Source organism: Salvelinus sp. IW2-2015, unplaced genomic scaffold (genome assembly GCF_002910315.2).
Source record: "Salvelinus sp. IW2-2015 unplaced genomic scaffold, ASM291031v2 Un_scaffold6707, whole genome shotgun sequence".
Taxonomy (NCBI): Eukaryota; Metazoa; Chordata; class Actinopteri; order Salmoniformes; family Salmonidae; genus Salvelinus; species Salvelinus sp. IW2-2015.
The window spans coordinates 1-16700 of NW_019947969.1; the positions used below are offsets into that span (position 1 = coordinate 1).

General features: G+C 43.4%; 1 pseudogene; it reads right to left on the minus strand.

The window, feature by feature from the left end:
* Window positions 1–11491: 11491 nt before the first annotated feature.
* Window positions 11492–16700, minus strand: part of LOC112079020 (sodium bicarbonate cotransporter 3-like) — a 27429-nt pseudogene continuing 22220 nt past the window's right edge.

Genomic DNA, 16700 nt, shown 5'->3' on the forward strand with positions numbered 1-16700 from the left:
TAAGAAGTTTTAGGTTGTAGTTATTATAGGAATTATGACGCGGTCGACTATTTCTCTCTATACCATTTGTATGTCATATACCTTTGACTATTGGATGTTCTAATAGGCACTTTAGTATTACCAGCCCAATCTCAGGAGTTGATAGGCTTGAAGTCATAAACAGCGCTGTCAAGCATTGCTAAGAGCTGCTGACAAACGCAGTGAGTTTGAATGAATGTTTACGAGCCTGCTGCTGCCTACCACCGCTCAGTCAGAACTGCGCTATCAAATCATAGACGAGCCTTTGGCATTAATATGGTCAAGTCCAGAAACTATAATTTAGAAAACAAAAAGTTTATTATTTTCAGTGAAATACGGAAACGTTCCATATTTTATCTAATGGGTGGCATCCATAAGTCTAAATATGCTGTTACATTACACAACCTCAATGTTATGTCATAATTATGTAAAATTCTGGCAAATAAGTTCGCAACGAGCCAGGCGGCCCAAACTGTTGGCTATACCTTGACTCTGCGTCGTGCAATAAACGCAAGAGAAGTGACACAATTTCCCTAGTTAATATTGCCTGCTAACATTAATTTATTTTAACTAAATATGCAGGTTTAAAAAAATATATAGTTCTGTGTATTGATTTTAAAACTTTTGGCTGCAATCCCGTTACGAGTCATATAGTGAACAACAAGGCCAGTGGAAAGTGCAGGGTGCCAAATTTCAAACAGAAATCTCATAATTAAAATTCCTCAAACATACATGTATCTCATACCATTTTAAATGGTAATCTTTTTGTTAATCCCACCAAAGTGTCCGATTTCAAATAGGCTTTTCCAGCGAAAGCACCACAAACGATTAGTTTAGGTCACCACCAACTCAAGAAAAAATTCAGCCATTTTTCCAGCCAAAGAGAGGAGTCAAAAAGCACAAATAGAGATAAAATGAATCACTAACCTTTGATGATCTTCATCAGATGACACTCATAGGACTTCATATTACACAATACATATATGTCTTGTTCGATTAAGTTTCATATTTATATCCAAAAACCTCTGTTTTACATTGGCCCATGTTTCAGAAATGCCTCCAAAATAGTCCGAGAAATTGCAGAGAGCACATCTAATAACAGAAATATCATCATAAACTTGATGAAAGATACATGTTTTACATAGAATTAAAAGATACACTTGTTCTTATGCAAACCGCTGTGTCAATTTCAAAAAGCTTTACGTCAAAACATAATATTCAATCATCTGAAAACAGCGTTCAGCCACAAAGCAAGCCATTCAGTTTACCCGCCCAAATTGTCAGTCAACAAAACTCATAAAAAGCATTAATAAATCTTCACTTACCTTTTGCTGATCTTCTCGGAATGCACTCCCACTTCCACAAGAAATGTTCGTTTTTTTCGGTAATGTTCCATCATTTATGTCCAAATAGCAATTTTGTTGCGTGTTTGGTATACAAGATCCAACGTCAGGGAAGCGCGTCCACTAAAACCTGATGACATGTCCAAAAGTTCCGTAACAGTCCGTCAGAAAACATGTCAAACGAATATATTGAATCAATCTTTAGAATGTTTTTAACATAAAATCTTGAATAACGTTCCAACCGGAGAATTACATGACTTCAGATGAGCGATGGAACGGAGCTCCCTCTCATGTGAAATGCGCATGGTCAAAGAATGGTCACCTCATGGCAGGCCTGACTAATTCTCCTCTCATCCGCCCCCCCTTCACAGTAGAGTCATCAGACAAAGTTCTACAGGCTGTTGACATCTGTGGAAGCCGTAGGAAGTGAAAACTCATCCATATCTCGCTGTGATTTCAATGGGAGCTTGGTTGAAAATCTACCAGCCTCAGAATTCCACTTCCTGTTTGGATTTTTCTCAGGTTTTTGCCTGCCAAATGAGTTCTGTTATACTCAGACATAATTCAAACAGTTTTAGAAACTTCAGAGTGTTTTCTATCCAATACTATAATAATATGAATATATTAGCAACTATGACTGAGGAGCAGGCCGTTTACTCTGGGCACCTCTGTGCACCTTTATCCAAGCTACTCAATACTGCCCCTGCAGCCAACTCATTGGCAATAAGAAGGCTTAAGAAAAAAGAGCCCTGAGAGAATATGTCCTAGAATCTAGAAGGAATTCTTCTCAGGTACAATTGTCTCTAAGATGATGATAGACACTCATTTGTCCCATATAACGATGATCGCGCTGATGTTTAATAAGCGATCACTAGTTCTGTTCTATCAAAGTAGAGCTGTGAGCTTCCACTTAGTATTCAGACAGTCTGAGTGAGTAATTAAAGCATGGTTGGCTCGGTCTACTGGTGAAGGGTTGGATTGGATAGCGTACGAACGCCAGGGCAAGCTATTTAAATGAGAGGGAATTAAGTCAGGCTGCCATGGTACCATTCTTTGAACCAGCATTCACAGGGAGGGAGTCCGTTCCATCGCTCATCTGAAGTCAATGTAATTCTCCCGTTGGAACGTTATTCAAGGATTATGTTAAAAACATTCTAAAGATTGATTCAATATCGTTTGACATGTTTGTTCTACGGACTTTACGAACTTTGACATGTCCATCAGGTTTAGTGAACGCGTCCCTGACGTGATTGTATACCAAAACACGCAACAAATGTATTGACATAAATGAGACATTACCGAAAAAAAACGAACTTTCTGTGGAAGTGGGAGTGCATTCCGACGAAGAGCAGCAAAGTAAGTGAAATTTATATGCTTTTTTGAGTTTTGTTGACTGCCAATTTGGGGCGGGTGTAACTGAAGGCTTGCTTTTGTGCTGAACGCTGTTTCAGATAGAATATTATGTTTTGACGTAAAGCTTTTGAAATCTGACACAGCGGTTGCCATTAAAACAAGTGTATCTTTAATTTATGTTAAAACATGTATCTTTCATCAAGTTTATTTGATGAGTATTTCTGTTATTAGAAATGTGGCTCTCTGCAATTTCTCAGGATATTTTGGAGGCATTTGCTAACATGGTGCCAATAACAGAGGGTTTTTTGGATATAAATTATTGAACTTAATCGAACAAGACATTATATGTTGTTAATATGAATCCTATGAGTGGTCATCTGCATAAGATCATTCAAAGCGTTAGTGATTCATTTATCTCTTATTGCTTTTTGTGACTCCTCTCTTTTGGCTGGAAAATGGCTGATTTTTCTTGAGTTGGGTGAACCTAACATAATCGTTGTGGTTGCTTTCGCTTGAAAAGCCTATTTTGGAAAAAATGGGACCACCTTTGGTGGGATTAAACAAAAAGATTACCTTTAAAATGGTATAGAACATGTAATGTTTGAGGAATTTTAATTATAATTTTCGAACTGGGAATATTGAACCACCAGCTGTCATATGTTCTCATGTTCTGAGCAAGGAACTTAAACGTTAGCTTTTTTACATGGCACATATTGCACTTTTACTTTCTTCTCCAACACTGTGTTTTTGCATTATTTAAACCAAATTGAGCATGTTTCATTATTTATTTGAGACTACATTTTATTTACGTGTTATATTAAGTTAAAATAAGTGTTCATACAGTATTGTTGTAATTGTCATTATTACACACACATATATATATATATATATAAATAAATCGGCATAGGCTTTTTTGGGTCCTCCAATAAATCGGTATCGGCGTTGAAAAATCATAATCGGTTGACCCCTAATATAAATGGTACATGGCCACGCAGAGTACCTGGATACAGCCCTTAGCCGTGGTATATTGGCCATATACCACAAACCCCCGAGGTGCCTTATTGCTATTATAAACTGGCTACCAACGTAATTAGATGTAAAAATAAAAGTTATCATACCTGTGGTATACCACGGCTTTCAGACAAATCAGCATTTAGGGCTCGAACCACCCAGTTTAAAATATAGTATAACATGGGGGTGATTGGGCTTTATTTTAAGGGGTTTCTTATCATCAACACCAAACGTGTGTGTGTACAGTGTACCAAAAACAGTCACTTTGAATAGTAAATGAGCTTTCAAATCATTGTGCACACGATTTCCATAGAAGAAGCACACACCAAACTGAATAGTCATCTGAAATATCTGAACACTTAAATCTGAGTTTGTGCAGAGAAGCCTATTTGGTATTGAGGGGAACCAGATGTAGTCACTAGAATAGAGGGACTCAACACCGACTGCTGCTTCATTTTAAAGTGGCAATCTGCACTTCCAACAATAACAAAGCAGACACCCTGCCACTGAGGGGGTGGGGCTGGATAAATGTTACCACTCAAATTCATGGAGAGAGCAATGGATACCAGTACTGACCATCCATGACATCAACATAAAAGTTTTACCATGTTTTGAGGCTATAACATGGTTACATTTATATTGTTTACTAAGGAATAAAACAAGCTTTCGGGTTCTGATGGGGAACATCAACTGAACTAAGCTCAAAGTATTTATAAGTTATATTCTTCAAGACTCAATGGATACATTTAAAAGTAAAACATTTAAAATAATAAAATGATGAATGCCACGTTCAAAACAGGGAACTCTGGGGATTTTTTTTTCTCCGACGGGGAAATATCGATTTGAAAGGTCATCCAACTTGGAATTCCAACTTGGGAACTAGGGCCACTTTCTAGAGCGCCAACTTTCCGACCTGAAGATTACTGACGTCATGATTTGACCTCGTATTTTTCTGAGGCATTTATAAGTTACAGTGCATTCAGATCCCTTAACTTTTTACACATTTTGTTAGACTTATTCTAAAATTGATTCAATGTTTTAATCCATAATGACAAAGCGATAAGTTTTGTAGACATTTTTGCAAATGTATTAAAAATAAACAAATACCTTATTTACGTAAGTATTTAGACCCTTTACTATGAGACTCAAAATTGAGCTCAGGTGCATCCTGTTTCCATTAATCATCCTTTAGATGTTTCTACAACTTGGAGTCCACCTGTGATACTGTAAATTCAATGAATTAGACATGATTTGGAAAGGCACACACACACCTGTCTATATAAATGTCCCACAGTTGACAGTGCATGTCAGAGCAAAAACCAAGCCATGAGGTCGAAGGAATTGTCCCTAGAGCTTCGAGACAGGATTATGTCGATGCACAGATCTGGGGAAGGGTACCAAAACATTTCTGCAGCATTGAAGTTCCCCAAGAACACAGTGGCATCTATCATTCTTAAATGGAAGAAGTTAGGAACCACCAAGACTCTTCCTAGAGCTGGCCGCCAGACCAAACTGAGCAATCAGGGGAGAAGGGCCTTGTTCAGGGAGGTGACCAAGAACCCGGTGGTGACTCTGATAGAGCTCTAGAGTTCCTCTGTGGAGATTTGAGAATCTTCCAGAAGGACAACCATTTCTGCAGCACTCCACCAATCAGGCCTTTAAGGTAGAGTGGCCAGACAGAAGACACTCCTCAGTAAGAGGCATGACAGTCCGCTTGGAGTTTGACAAAAGGCACCTAAAGGAGTCCGACTATGAGAAACAAGATTCTCTGGTCTAATGAAGCGTCACGTCTGGAGGAAACCAGGCACCGCTCATCACCTGGCCAATACCAATCCTTACAGTGAAGCATGGTGGTGGCAGCATCATGCTGTGGCGATGCTTTTCAGCAGGAGGGACTGAGAGACTAGTCACAATTGAGGGAAAGATTAACAGAACAAAGTACAGAGAGATCCTTGATGAAAACCTGCTCCAGAGTGCTCAGGACCTCAGAATGGGGTGAAGGTTCACCTTCCAACAGGACAATGACCCTAGGCACACAACCAAGACAATGCAAATCAAATCAAAGTTTATTTGTCACGTGCGCCAAATACAACAGGTGTTACAGTGAAAATCACCTTACAGTGAAATGCTTACTTACAGGCTCTAACCAATAGTGCYAAAAAGGTGTTAGGTGAACAACAGGTAAATAAAGAAATAAAACAGTAAAAAGACAGGCTATATACAGTAGCGAGGCTATAAAAGTAGCGAGGCTACATACAGACACCGGTTAGTCAGGGTGATTGAGGTAGTATGTATATGTAGATATGGTTAAAGTGACTATGCATATATGATGACCTGAGTAGCAGTAGTGTAAAAGAGGGGTTGGCGGGTGGTGGGTGGCGGGACACAATGCAGATAGCCCAGTTAGCCAATGTGCGGGAGCACTGGTTGGTTGGGCCAATTGAGGTAATATGTACATGAATGTATAGTTAAAGTGACTATGCATATATGACAGAGAGTAGCAGCAGCGTAAAAAGAGGGGTTGGGGGGGGCACACAATGGAAATAGTCCAGGTAGACATTTGATTACCTGCTCAGGAGTCTTATGGCTTGGGGGTAAAAAACTGTTGAGAAGCCTTTTTGTCTATCTCTTTGTTAGACTGGCACTCCGGTACCACTTGCCATCGGTAGTAGAGAGAACAGTCTATGACTGGGTGGCTGGGGTCTTTGACATTTTTAGGCCTTCCTCTGACACCGCCTGGTGTAGAGGTCCTGGATGGCAGGCAGCTTAGCCCAGTGATGTACTGGGCCGTACGCACTACCCTCTGTAGTGCCTTGCGGTCAGAGGCCGAGCAATTGCCGACCAGGCAGTGATGCAACCGGTCAGGATGCTCTCGATGTTGCAGCTGTAGAACCTTTTGAGGATCTCAGGACCCATGCCAAATTTTTTAGTTTCCTGAGGGGGAATAGGCTTTGTCGTGCCCTCTTCACAACTGTCTTGGTGTGTTTGACCAATTCTAGTTTGTTGTTGATGTGGACACCGAGGAACTTGAAAAGCCTACCCCCGGAACCCTACCCGTACACCACCCACTCAACGTCCCCCCACCCACACAGCCCACGATAGACCCCGCCCCCACTCCTATACAAACCCAAAATCCGCCCACGCCGCCATCCGAATCCTAACCGCAACACAGGCCGTCATCACTCCATGCGAACGAATCTCCCAGAATTACACAGGATTAATCCATACACAACCACGACAAATCCGTCAGCGACACCGAACCATGATCACCTGTGCACGCGATCTAAAATAAGTACCTCCATACTCCCACCCGTAATATCCGTCGTCTGACCAACCCGTGCCACAATACCCGCCCTCGCTCCATTAAACACGTCGCACCACCAATCACGACCCCAACCTGGCAGCCTCATTTCAGCATCCACCCAGGCGGCCTTTGAGAGGACGCGGGTGGTGTGGGGGCCAAAAAGAAAAGTATGGAATGTGCGGTCTGGCTTCCTTACTTTTAATGCTGTTCCGCCTTCCTGTGTTTTCTTACTCTTTGTCGGTGTTCTTGCTGTGTGTCTTCGTGCGTGTGTTTTGTGCACTCTTTCTTACTTCATTTATCCCTTTATTTTTCACAAAACATAGGCGTGTGTCGTGTCATGTGCTTCCACTAATAGCTCGTGCGTGTGACCCGAAGACCAGGTGACAGAACAGGTGGGTGTGCTGTGTGTGTGAGCGAAACGTTGAAGTGTGTGTGTGTGTGTGAGTGGTGTAGGTGACAACACAGAAAAGTGAAGTGTGTGCAATGAACCTCAAAACTTCTCTTTTCCTTCTTTATCCCTACAAAAATCTCCACTATTACACCGCAATACAGCAACCGATCCTGCCTCCCTTAAGTATCTTCGAGCGCACACGCACTCACCAACACCTTACCCACACACCTCAACCTGCTCTCCACTACAGTCCCGTCGATGAGAATGGGGCGTGCTCGGTCTCCTTTCCCTGTAGTGAAGTGGCTTCGGGACAAGTCTCAAGGTCCTTGAGTGGCCCAGCCAGAGTCTGGATTTGAACCCGATCGAACATCTCTGGAGACCTGAAAATAGCTGTGCAGCAACGCTCCTCATCCAACTTGACAGAGCTTGAGAAGAATGGGAGAAACTCCCCAAATACATATGTACCAAGCTTGTAGCGTCATACCCAAGAAGACTCGAGGCTGTAATTGCTGCCAAAGGTGCTTCAACAAAGTACTGAGTCAAGAGTCTGAGTAGCAGCAGCYTTTGTAAAATGTGATTCGTTTTTTTAAATTGGTAATACATTTGCAAACATTTCTAAACCTGTTTTTGCATTGTCATTATGGGGCATTGTGTGTAGATTGATGAGGGAAAAAACTATTTAATCCATTTTAGAATAAGGCTGTAAAATGTAACAAAATGTGGAAAAAGTCAAGGGGTCTGAATACTTTCTGAATGCACTGTATATTCAAGACTCAATGGATATTAATTTAAAAAGTCTAAAAATTGATAAAGCAACAGCAGATTGCCCCTTTAAATCAAAATAGTGACTTTCAGTCTGTAGCGTGAGCTGTATGTTTTGTATGCATTTTAGTGTACTAGCAGATCAGTGATACAATACTACTTCTGTTCATCACCAAGCAATGTAGCTACAACAACTTGTCAAAGATTGAGGCCAACCAATACAGTTACAATGTAGTAACCTTTATTGCTTTCCTTCAACAACTTCATTTCCATTACAAAAAAATGTAATCGTTCATTTGCGTTATCCCCCGGTTCCCGCCATCCCAACCTCATAGGAATAGTACAGATACCATTCATTGTACAGTTTAAGAACAATTAATTAAAAACTTCACTGATATCAAACCTAATGGCAACATGAGGCCAATCCAATCCACTTTATAGGGGACTGAAATGTCTAGTCACACGGTGCTGAAAGATTGCCTGTCCTCAGTGATTGTCACTGGTTTAGGAGTTTCACATAGCAGTACTATGACAGTTTATTCTGTGTTGTATTGTTGTACTGCGTAGGGAAGATAGTGAGAAAAAGGCACCTTGGACTGCTCTTAACAAGCTCCCCAGTAGGCCACGTTTCCTAGTCCCAGCCTGCTTAAGTACTCAACTACCAAGAGATAATGCACACCAAGGCAGCGCCAATGATGGGAAAAAGTACCCAAATGTCATACTTCAGTAAAAGTAAAGTTACCTTAATAGAAAATGACTCAAGTAAAAGTCACCCAGTAAAATACTACTTGAGTAAAAGTCTAGATTTTGGTTTTAAAATATACYTAAGTATCAAAAGTAAATGTAATTGCTAAAATATACTTAAGTATCAAAGCAAAAGTAAGACTAATTTAAAATTCCTTATATTAAGTAAACCAGACGGTACAATTCTTGTTTTTTAAATTTACGGATAGCCAGGGCACACTCCAACACTCAGACATCATTTACAAATTAAGAATGTGTTTAGTGAGTCCGCCAGAGCAGAGGCAGTAGGGATGTTCTCTTGATAAGTGTGAATTGAACCCTTTTCTGTCCTGCTAAGCATTCAAAATGTAACAAGTACTTTTGGGTGTCAGGGAAAATGTATGGAGTAAAAAGTACATTATTTTCTTTAGGAATGTAGTGAAGTAAAAGTTGTAAAAAATATAACTAGTAAAGAAAAGTACAGATACCCCAAAAAATGACTTAAGTAATATTTAAAAGTCTTTTTACACCACTGGTAGCACAAAGTCAGAAGGAASAAGAACGTACGACGATCCCAACATTCATACTTATGGGGCCCATCATTGACCCAGAGGGCAAAGCAGCTGTTAAAACAGATGCACTTTTTCTTGAAATGACTTTTTGTTTTCATCAAGGTGTTCAGATGGAAGCAGTCAGTTATTGAACTTGAGGAGTCTCCTCTTTATTGAAGTCAAAACAAATTCTTGCCCCAATGTTTCATAACCTTCATTCCATATTTGTATAACATATAGATTTAAATAAAACTAATTTAATCACATAATTCAACTCATGAATTAAACTCAATCACAGAGCCATGAACAGCAGACTGATGCCTTTCCAGTAGGACTCCTGTAACAGTATACATATTGGATAATCAACCAAAAGCATTGCTATTCATTAACACTAAATCCCGGACAAAATGACTTAAGATCTTTTTTTTTCTTTTTTACAAAACAGCCTACAACAGAATAGCCAATAAAAGAAGAGCACAGAGAAACCCACCTATCACAGTGTTGTCCAGTGTCAAATAGGAAAAAAGGGTTTACAGCTGAAAGGGAGGGGCAGAGAAACACACAGCAACATCTTCTAGCAACACAAGTGGATTGACAATGAGGGAGTCAGTCAGTGAGCAACAGAGTGAAAGTGAGAGACAACACAGAGAGAGAGAGAGAGAGGGGGAGAGAGACAACACAGAGAGAGAGGGGGAGAGAGACAACACAGAGAGAGAGGGGGAGAGAGACAACACAGAGGGAGAGGCCGAGAGAGAGACAACACAGAGGGAGAGGCCGAGAGGGAGAGGCAGGGAGAAAGAGAGAGAAAGAAAGAGACTGACAGAGAGACGGTGAGAGAAAGAGACAAGGGCCTCATTGAGCCCATTGGTTCCTGAGACTGATCTAAATAGATACATGTGTATAAAAAGGTACATATAGCCTGCCCACCCCTCTCGTTGTGCGGCAGGCGTATCTAAAGTGCACAGATATAAAGACAGGAAATAAAGAACATTAATTACCGGCCAGCAACAAACAACGACACTGCCCCCTCCTCCTGCCCCCTCCCAAACTATGCAACGTTGAACAATTCAAAATAAATTAAATGCATTACATTTTGTAATGATATAGATAATAACAATGATAAAAAAAAWATATATATAGACAATCTAAAATATATACCCCATAACAGAAAATATTCCATTGGATGTAAACCGTTTAAATGGATAAAAGTGGGTTCCCCTCGTCATCATAACCAAGGGGAGGCTACAGCTCTGGTAAGACCTCCTTGGTGCAGGTGCACTACACTAGATTAAACCCAGACTACCACAGCCATGTACAGTAACACTATTGAACAGCTTTAAACCTGCCCTGAAGAAGGCATCAGTTTTAGAAACYTCTATAGACTTACTCTATACATATTTTCTTCCTTTCAAGTCCACCATTATGTATGTATGGACATGGACACACCATTACTCCAAAATAACAAGACCGCTCAATCGAGAAATGTGTTTTTGAAACTTCATCTTATTATAGTCCGTTTCCAATTTGGGATTGTTTAAGATTAGTAAGAGATGTTTGCCAATTAATTCAAGAAATATTGTGCAAACTATGGGCTATGCTGTGGTCTGTCATGTTCACTTTGACAGAACATCTTCAGCCTTTCAACCTACTGTGACTGATAATCTGAATCAACAGCACATCGTACACATGACTCTGATATTGTGAAAAGCCATCTTAAGCTGCTCTTAAGTTTCTTACACTTGTACACACACCCATGTGCCCACACACCCGAGTGCCTACACACCCGAGTGCCTACACACCCGAGTGCCCACACACCCATGTGCCCACACACACACGAGTGCCCACACACCCGAGTGCCCACACACCCAGTGCCCACACACCCCATGTGCCCACACACCCAGTGCCCACACCCCGAGTGCCCACACAACCCCGAGTGCCCACACACCATGTGCCCACATCCGAGTGCCCACACACATCCCGAGTGCCCACACACACCGAGTGCCCACACACTCCGAGTGCCACACACCCGAGTGCCCACACCCGAGTGCCCACACCCCGAGTGCCCACACACCCGAGTGCCCACACACCCGAGTGCCCACACACCACCATTAAATCTAATATGTGCTCTAACTGTATTTGGATCTTTTGTTGAGCGTCACCTGCTTTCTCAACAGAAAGTGTCTATTGTTCAGAGTGAGCCAGATAGAGTGCTGTGAGTAGTAGCCGTCGCTGTGGTCAGCCACCGGGGTGCTTGGACTGCTGTTAGGCCTACTGCTTCCTATGAACCACCTGGGGACAGTCTTGTTTGAAATGCTTACAGCAACTCTTCTAATATAATGCACTAAGGGCCATAGAGGCCACTACATGCATTCATAATGCATTGCCCTCGAACTGTTACGAGGACAGACTGTACACAATATCACAGAGACAGAATATGGACATGTTGGTAAAAAGCCTGATGAAAGTCATTCCAAGAAGACCAAGTGGTTCCTTAAAAAAGGCACACCTGAATCTAAAGTTATGTTTTTTCACCTTAAAACGATGATCAAATTAAAGGACAAATTCCCCTCGTACTAATTTCACAATAAGAACTAAAGAACATGGCTAAGTAGAAGTGGTTGTGTCTTTGTGTGCCCCCTTGGCATTGGTATGGTAGCAGCTGTTAGGGCAACGGACAGGGCCATGAAGGACACGCCCCTGCTGTGTGGGAGGACAGGAGGACAACGCCACCTGGTGGGCTAGGGGCTGACGTGGCACTCTCCCTGCTCCTCCCGTCCCTCCCTCATAAGGAGGTCTCAGCATCCCCATACTTCTCCCCCTGGTCATTCTCCAAGTTTATCTTCACACAGGAAACCTTCGCCTGGCTGGGAAAAGAGAATAACACCATCATCATCACCACCACCGAAATTCAGTTCATTCATTGAAAAATTATAATTATATTTAAATATAGCTGTTTACAATTAATGAATTAAACTTGAATTTCATTAAGRTAAATCCTCCAAACTCATTCAACAAATGATAACCCAATATGAACCCACTCACCACCCATTTGCCACACAACGTGCAATGTTGCAAAATGTTTAAKTGCAACATTGCAAGACTGAACGTACCCCAGGTGGATCCAAATGCTCTTATCTTTGGTTTCTTTGAAAATATTGGCAGTTCTAAGACATTTGCCATACATCCAGTACTATTGATTTGCAAGTTGGTGCATCATAGTATCTCGATTGTGGGTGGGAGTGTTAAAATTAGCCTTTACGCTCTTAGTTCATTGAAAGGTTATTCAAAGGTTAATATACTGTCAAGCACAAAAAGGTATGGGTTCAACTTCTGGACTATATAGGACAATAGGGTGGAGACATAGAAACACGAGGCTGGATTCCAAAAGGGAACACTTGCTCCCTTCTCTGGCCCTCAATCTTGAGAGTAAGCAATAATAGCCGTATACAAGGTTTCATCAATATTCCCCCACACTTAAAAGCATGTGATTGAGACACATATTGATAAGTGCATGAAATTAATGTACATTTTTAAATAGTTTCAGAATTCATTTTCAAAATATTTAAATAGAAAAGTATTTATTTGTTGGTTTAAATATTTAGTCAAAATGATTATCAGGGTGTGATTTTCTGAGAGGGATGGGAGCATGTTTCTGGGTTTGGCCCCAGCAGCCAGACAGGAAGAGGAAGGATGAACYCCTGAACCATACCGAGGAGGAGTTATAGCTACCTGGCACTATGTTTCAGAGCTTTGGCACTGTCAGAGTTCATGGAGACAGACTTCCAATTGGCGGTTTTGGCCATTTCATCAGAAATGTTTACCATAGAGGGGTCCAAACTGCAGGGGAAGAAACACAATCCACCCTCAGCAGGCGTACAAGGACCCCCCCCCCCAGTGTGAGTCTCATTTCTGAAACAAACTCATGAATGATCTTTGCTTGGCTGCAGTCAACATACAGTATTACAGAGGACCCTTAGAAAACTATCATAACCATAATAAATTGCAATACTAAGGGAAATTAGCTATTTAGTATTACTTCAAATATAATAGTTGGATGAAATAGTCGCTTGATTGCAAGGACAGTCTGTGATTGGTCGTTTTTCTGGTGGTTGTCTTTGTGGTTGTTATGGGGCTGAGGGTCAGGGGGTCATGTTCAACAACAAATCAAACACGAGGGCTGTATTTCATTCCACAAGGCTGTCCACTTCCATAAGCCCTTCAGAGGGGAGGAAACAGCGGTGTGGAATGAAACCGGTCCGAGGTGGTCATGGGCAGTTAATCAACCAGGTGGGAGAGCAGCTGTATGAGTGGTGCATGGTGAGACTAGAGCAGGCCTGAGACTGAGACCAACCCCTGCTCTCTCCTCTGCGTCGTGTGGCATGTCCAACTCAACACTGCTGTCACACCTGCTTTGGGAGAGACGGGTCAGTGCTTCAAAAGGGGTTWCTCTTCCCTGTTACATGAATATACAAGTCCATAGTTCTCCAAAGTGCTTCTAAATACATTACAGAACCCGTGAGGAACAGCACTGATGGGCTATGGTGAATGGGCCGTGACTTCCTCCAAGTATAATGGACATTGATATACTGCATCAAAATTGTCCCCAACCACTAACCTGACTTTGAGGGTCTTGAGGATGCCCGGCCCYTCGTAGGGGTGTGCTATGCCCTCTTCCACTTCCAGCAGGCGCTGAGCCTCCTGTAACCATGGAAACAGAGGGAAAGTGTCAGTGGGACTGTCACAGCTCTCTGCAGTAGTCTGTGAGAACAGTGGGACTGTCACAGCTCTCTGCAGTAGTCTGTGAGAACAGTGGGACTGTCACAGCTCTCTGCAGTGTCTGTGAGAACAGTGGGACTGTCACAGCTCTCTGCAGTAGTCTGTGAGAACAGTGGGACTGTCACAGCTCTCTGCAGTAGTCTGTGAGAACAGTGGGACTGTCACAGCTCTCTGCAGTAGTCTGTGAGAACAGTGGGACTGTCACAGCTCTCTGCAGTAGTCTGTGAGAACAGTGGGACTGTCACAGCTCTCTGCAGTAGTCTGTGAGAACAGTGGGACTGTCACAGCTCTCTGGCCAGTAGTCTGTGAGAACAGTGGGACTGTCACAGCTCTCTGCAGTAGTCTGTGAGAACAGTGGGACTGTCACAGCTCTCTGCAGTAGTCTGTGAGAACAGTTGGACGCACACCTCCTTGGCTTTCTTCTTCTTGTCGTCCTCCTTCTTCTTCTTGCTCTCAGGCATCAGGTCGTCCAGCCAGCTCAGCTCCCTGTTGGTGAAACATAGATCCAGCAGCTTCCGTATAAACACCAGGGCCAACACCTAGAGACACCAAAACAAAATCAGTGACTTGTACTTTTATCTCTTCATTAAAATGGCATCATCCTGACAATCCAATTCTGTGCCATCTCTTTGCTTGACTTATTCTCTGTCTTCAGTTCATACTTGTGTTTCTGTGAAGTGTCTTTCTAGCGCCATACTAACAGCATATCCATATTCTTACCATCATGGGGAAGACCACGGCGGCGGCGGACGCCTTGATGACCCACAGCAGCACCAGGCAGGTGAGCTGCACCAGGGTGAACACATGGACCTTCCACAGGGGAACGTAGCGCAGGTAGATCAGGTCCGGCTGGTGCTTGGCTGGCATGCAGAACAGCTTGATACGGTCAAAGAACTACAGGAGAGGACAACCACAACACAACCATGTTGAGACCACAGGAGGCTGCTGAGGGGAGGACAGCTCATAATAATGTCCAAAACAGCAAATGGAATGGCATCAAACACCTGATACCATTCCACTTATACCGCTCCAGCCATTACAACTAGTCTGTTCTCTTTAATTAGGTGCCAACAACCTCCTGTGGTTCAGATGTACCGTTGATCAAGTGTGGGGGGGGGCAACACTGCAGTGTAAACCTACCTCACTGATCACATGACATAACACACCACACAGACTGACCTGGATGCCTTTGAGTGAGGACACACCCATGTAGAGAAACACCCCGTAGAGGACTGGCATAGGGATGAACTAGAAAGACAACACAGGGAACAGAAGGTACTTTTTAGTKATTTAATCATAGTTCTCACCCTTTTCTAATTTCTTTACCCACAAACCACTGGGGTGTGCCAAATAATACRTCCCTTRCCTCATCACTCTGCTATCAAAAATAAATGATGTTCCAAAACAGTGAAAGGKTGTTGAGGATCTGATCAAGAAARTGGGCACCAGCCTGCTATCCTATAAGAGTCTCTTCTTGATTTGGAACATCCTACCAGTCTATAACAGAGTCTCATCTCACCTTGAGCACCGAGGTCATGAAGACAGAGCAGCCCATGAGGATGAAGATCATGAAGCTGGTGACCCTCTGCTCTCTGATCCCCAGGAACTTGGGCTGTTCCCCGGGGGCCGAGCACTCTGACTCCAGCTTCAGACTGTTGACGTGGGAAATGGAGAGCACGGTGGCCGCTACGAACCAGGGCAGGCCCATGATGGAGCACACCCCCAGCATCACAGACACCACCAGAAGATCCAGGTGGTAACCACAGCCTTTCTGATGGGGGGGTGAGAGTCAGGAAGAGAGGACAACCAAGGAAGGGTGAGAGTTAGGGAGGAGGACAACCAGGGAAGGGGTGACGAGTCAAGGGAGAGAGGCAACCAGGTGGGGTGAGATCAGGAGAGGGGCACCAGGGAGGGGGTGGAGTCAGGCAGAGACAACCAGGGAGGTGGTGAGAGTCGAGGAGAGAGGCCAACCAGGGAGGGGGTGAGGTCAGGAGAGGAAACAGGGAGGTGTGAGAGTTCAGGGAGGGCCAACCAGGGAGGGGTGAGAGTCAGGAGAGGACAACAGGGAGGTGGTGAGAGTCAGGAGAGGTGCCAACCAGGGAGGGGGGTGGATCAGGAGAGGGCCAACCAGGGGAGGGGTGAGAGTCAGGAGAGAGGGCCAACAGGGAAGGGGATGAGAGTCACGGAGAGTGGCCAACCAGGGAGGGAGGGTGAGTCAGGAGAGGGGCAACAGGGAAGGGGTGAGTCAGGAGAGGGGCCAACCGAGGAGGGGTGAGAGTCAGGAGAGGGGCAACCAGGGAAGGGGGTGAGAGTCAGGAGAGAGGCCAACAGGTAGGGGGTGAGAGTCAGGAGGCAACCAGGGAAGGGGTGAGAGTCAGGAGAGAGGCCAACCAGGGAAGGGGTGAGAGTCAGGAGAGAGGCCAACCAGGGAAGGGTGAGAGTCAGGAGAGAGGCCAACCGGGAAGGAG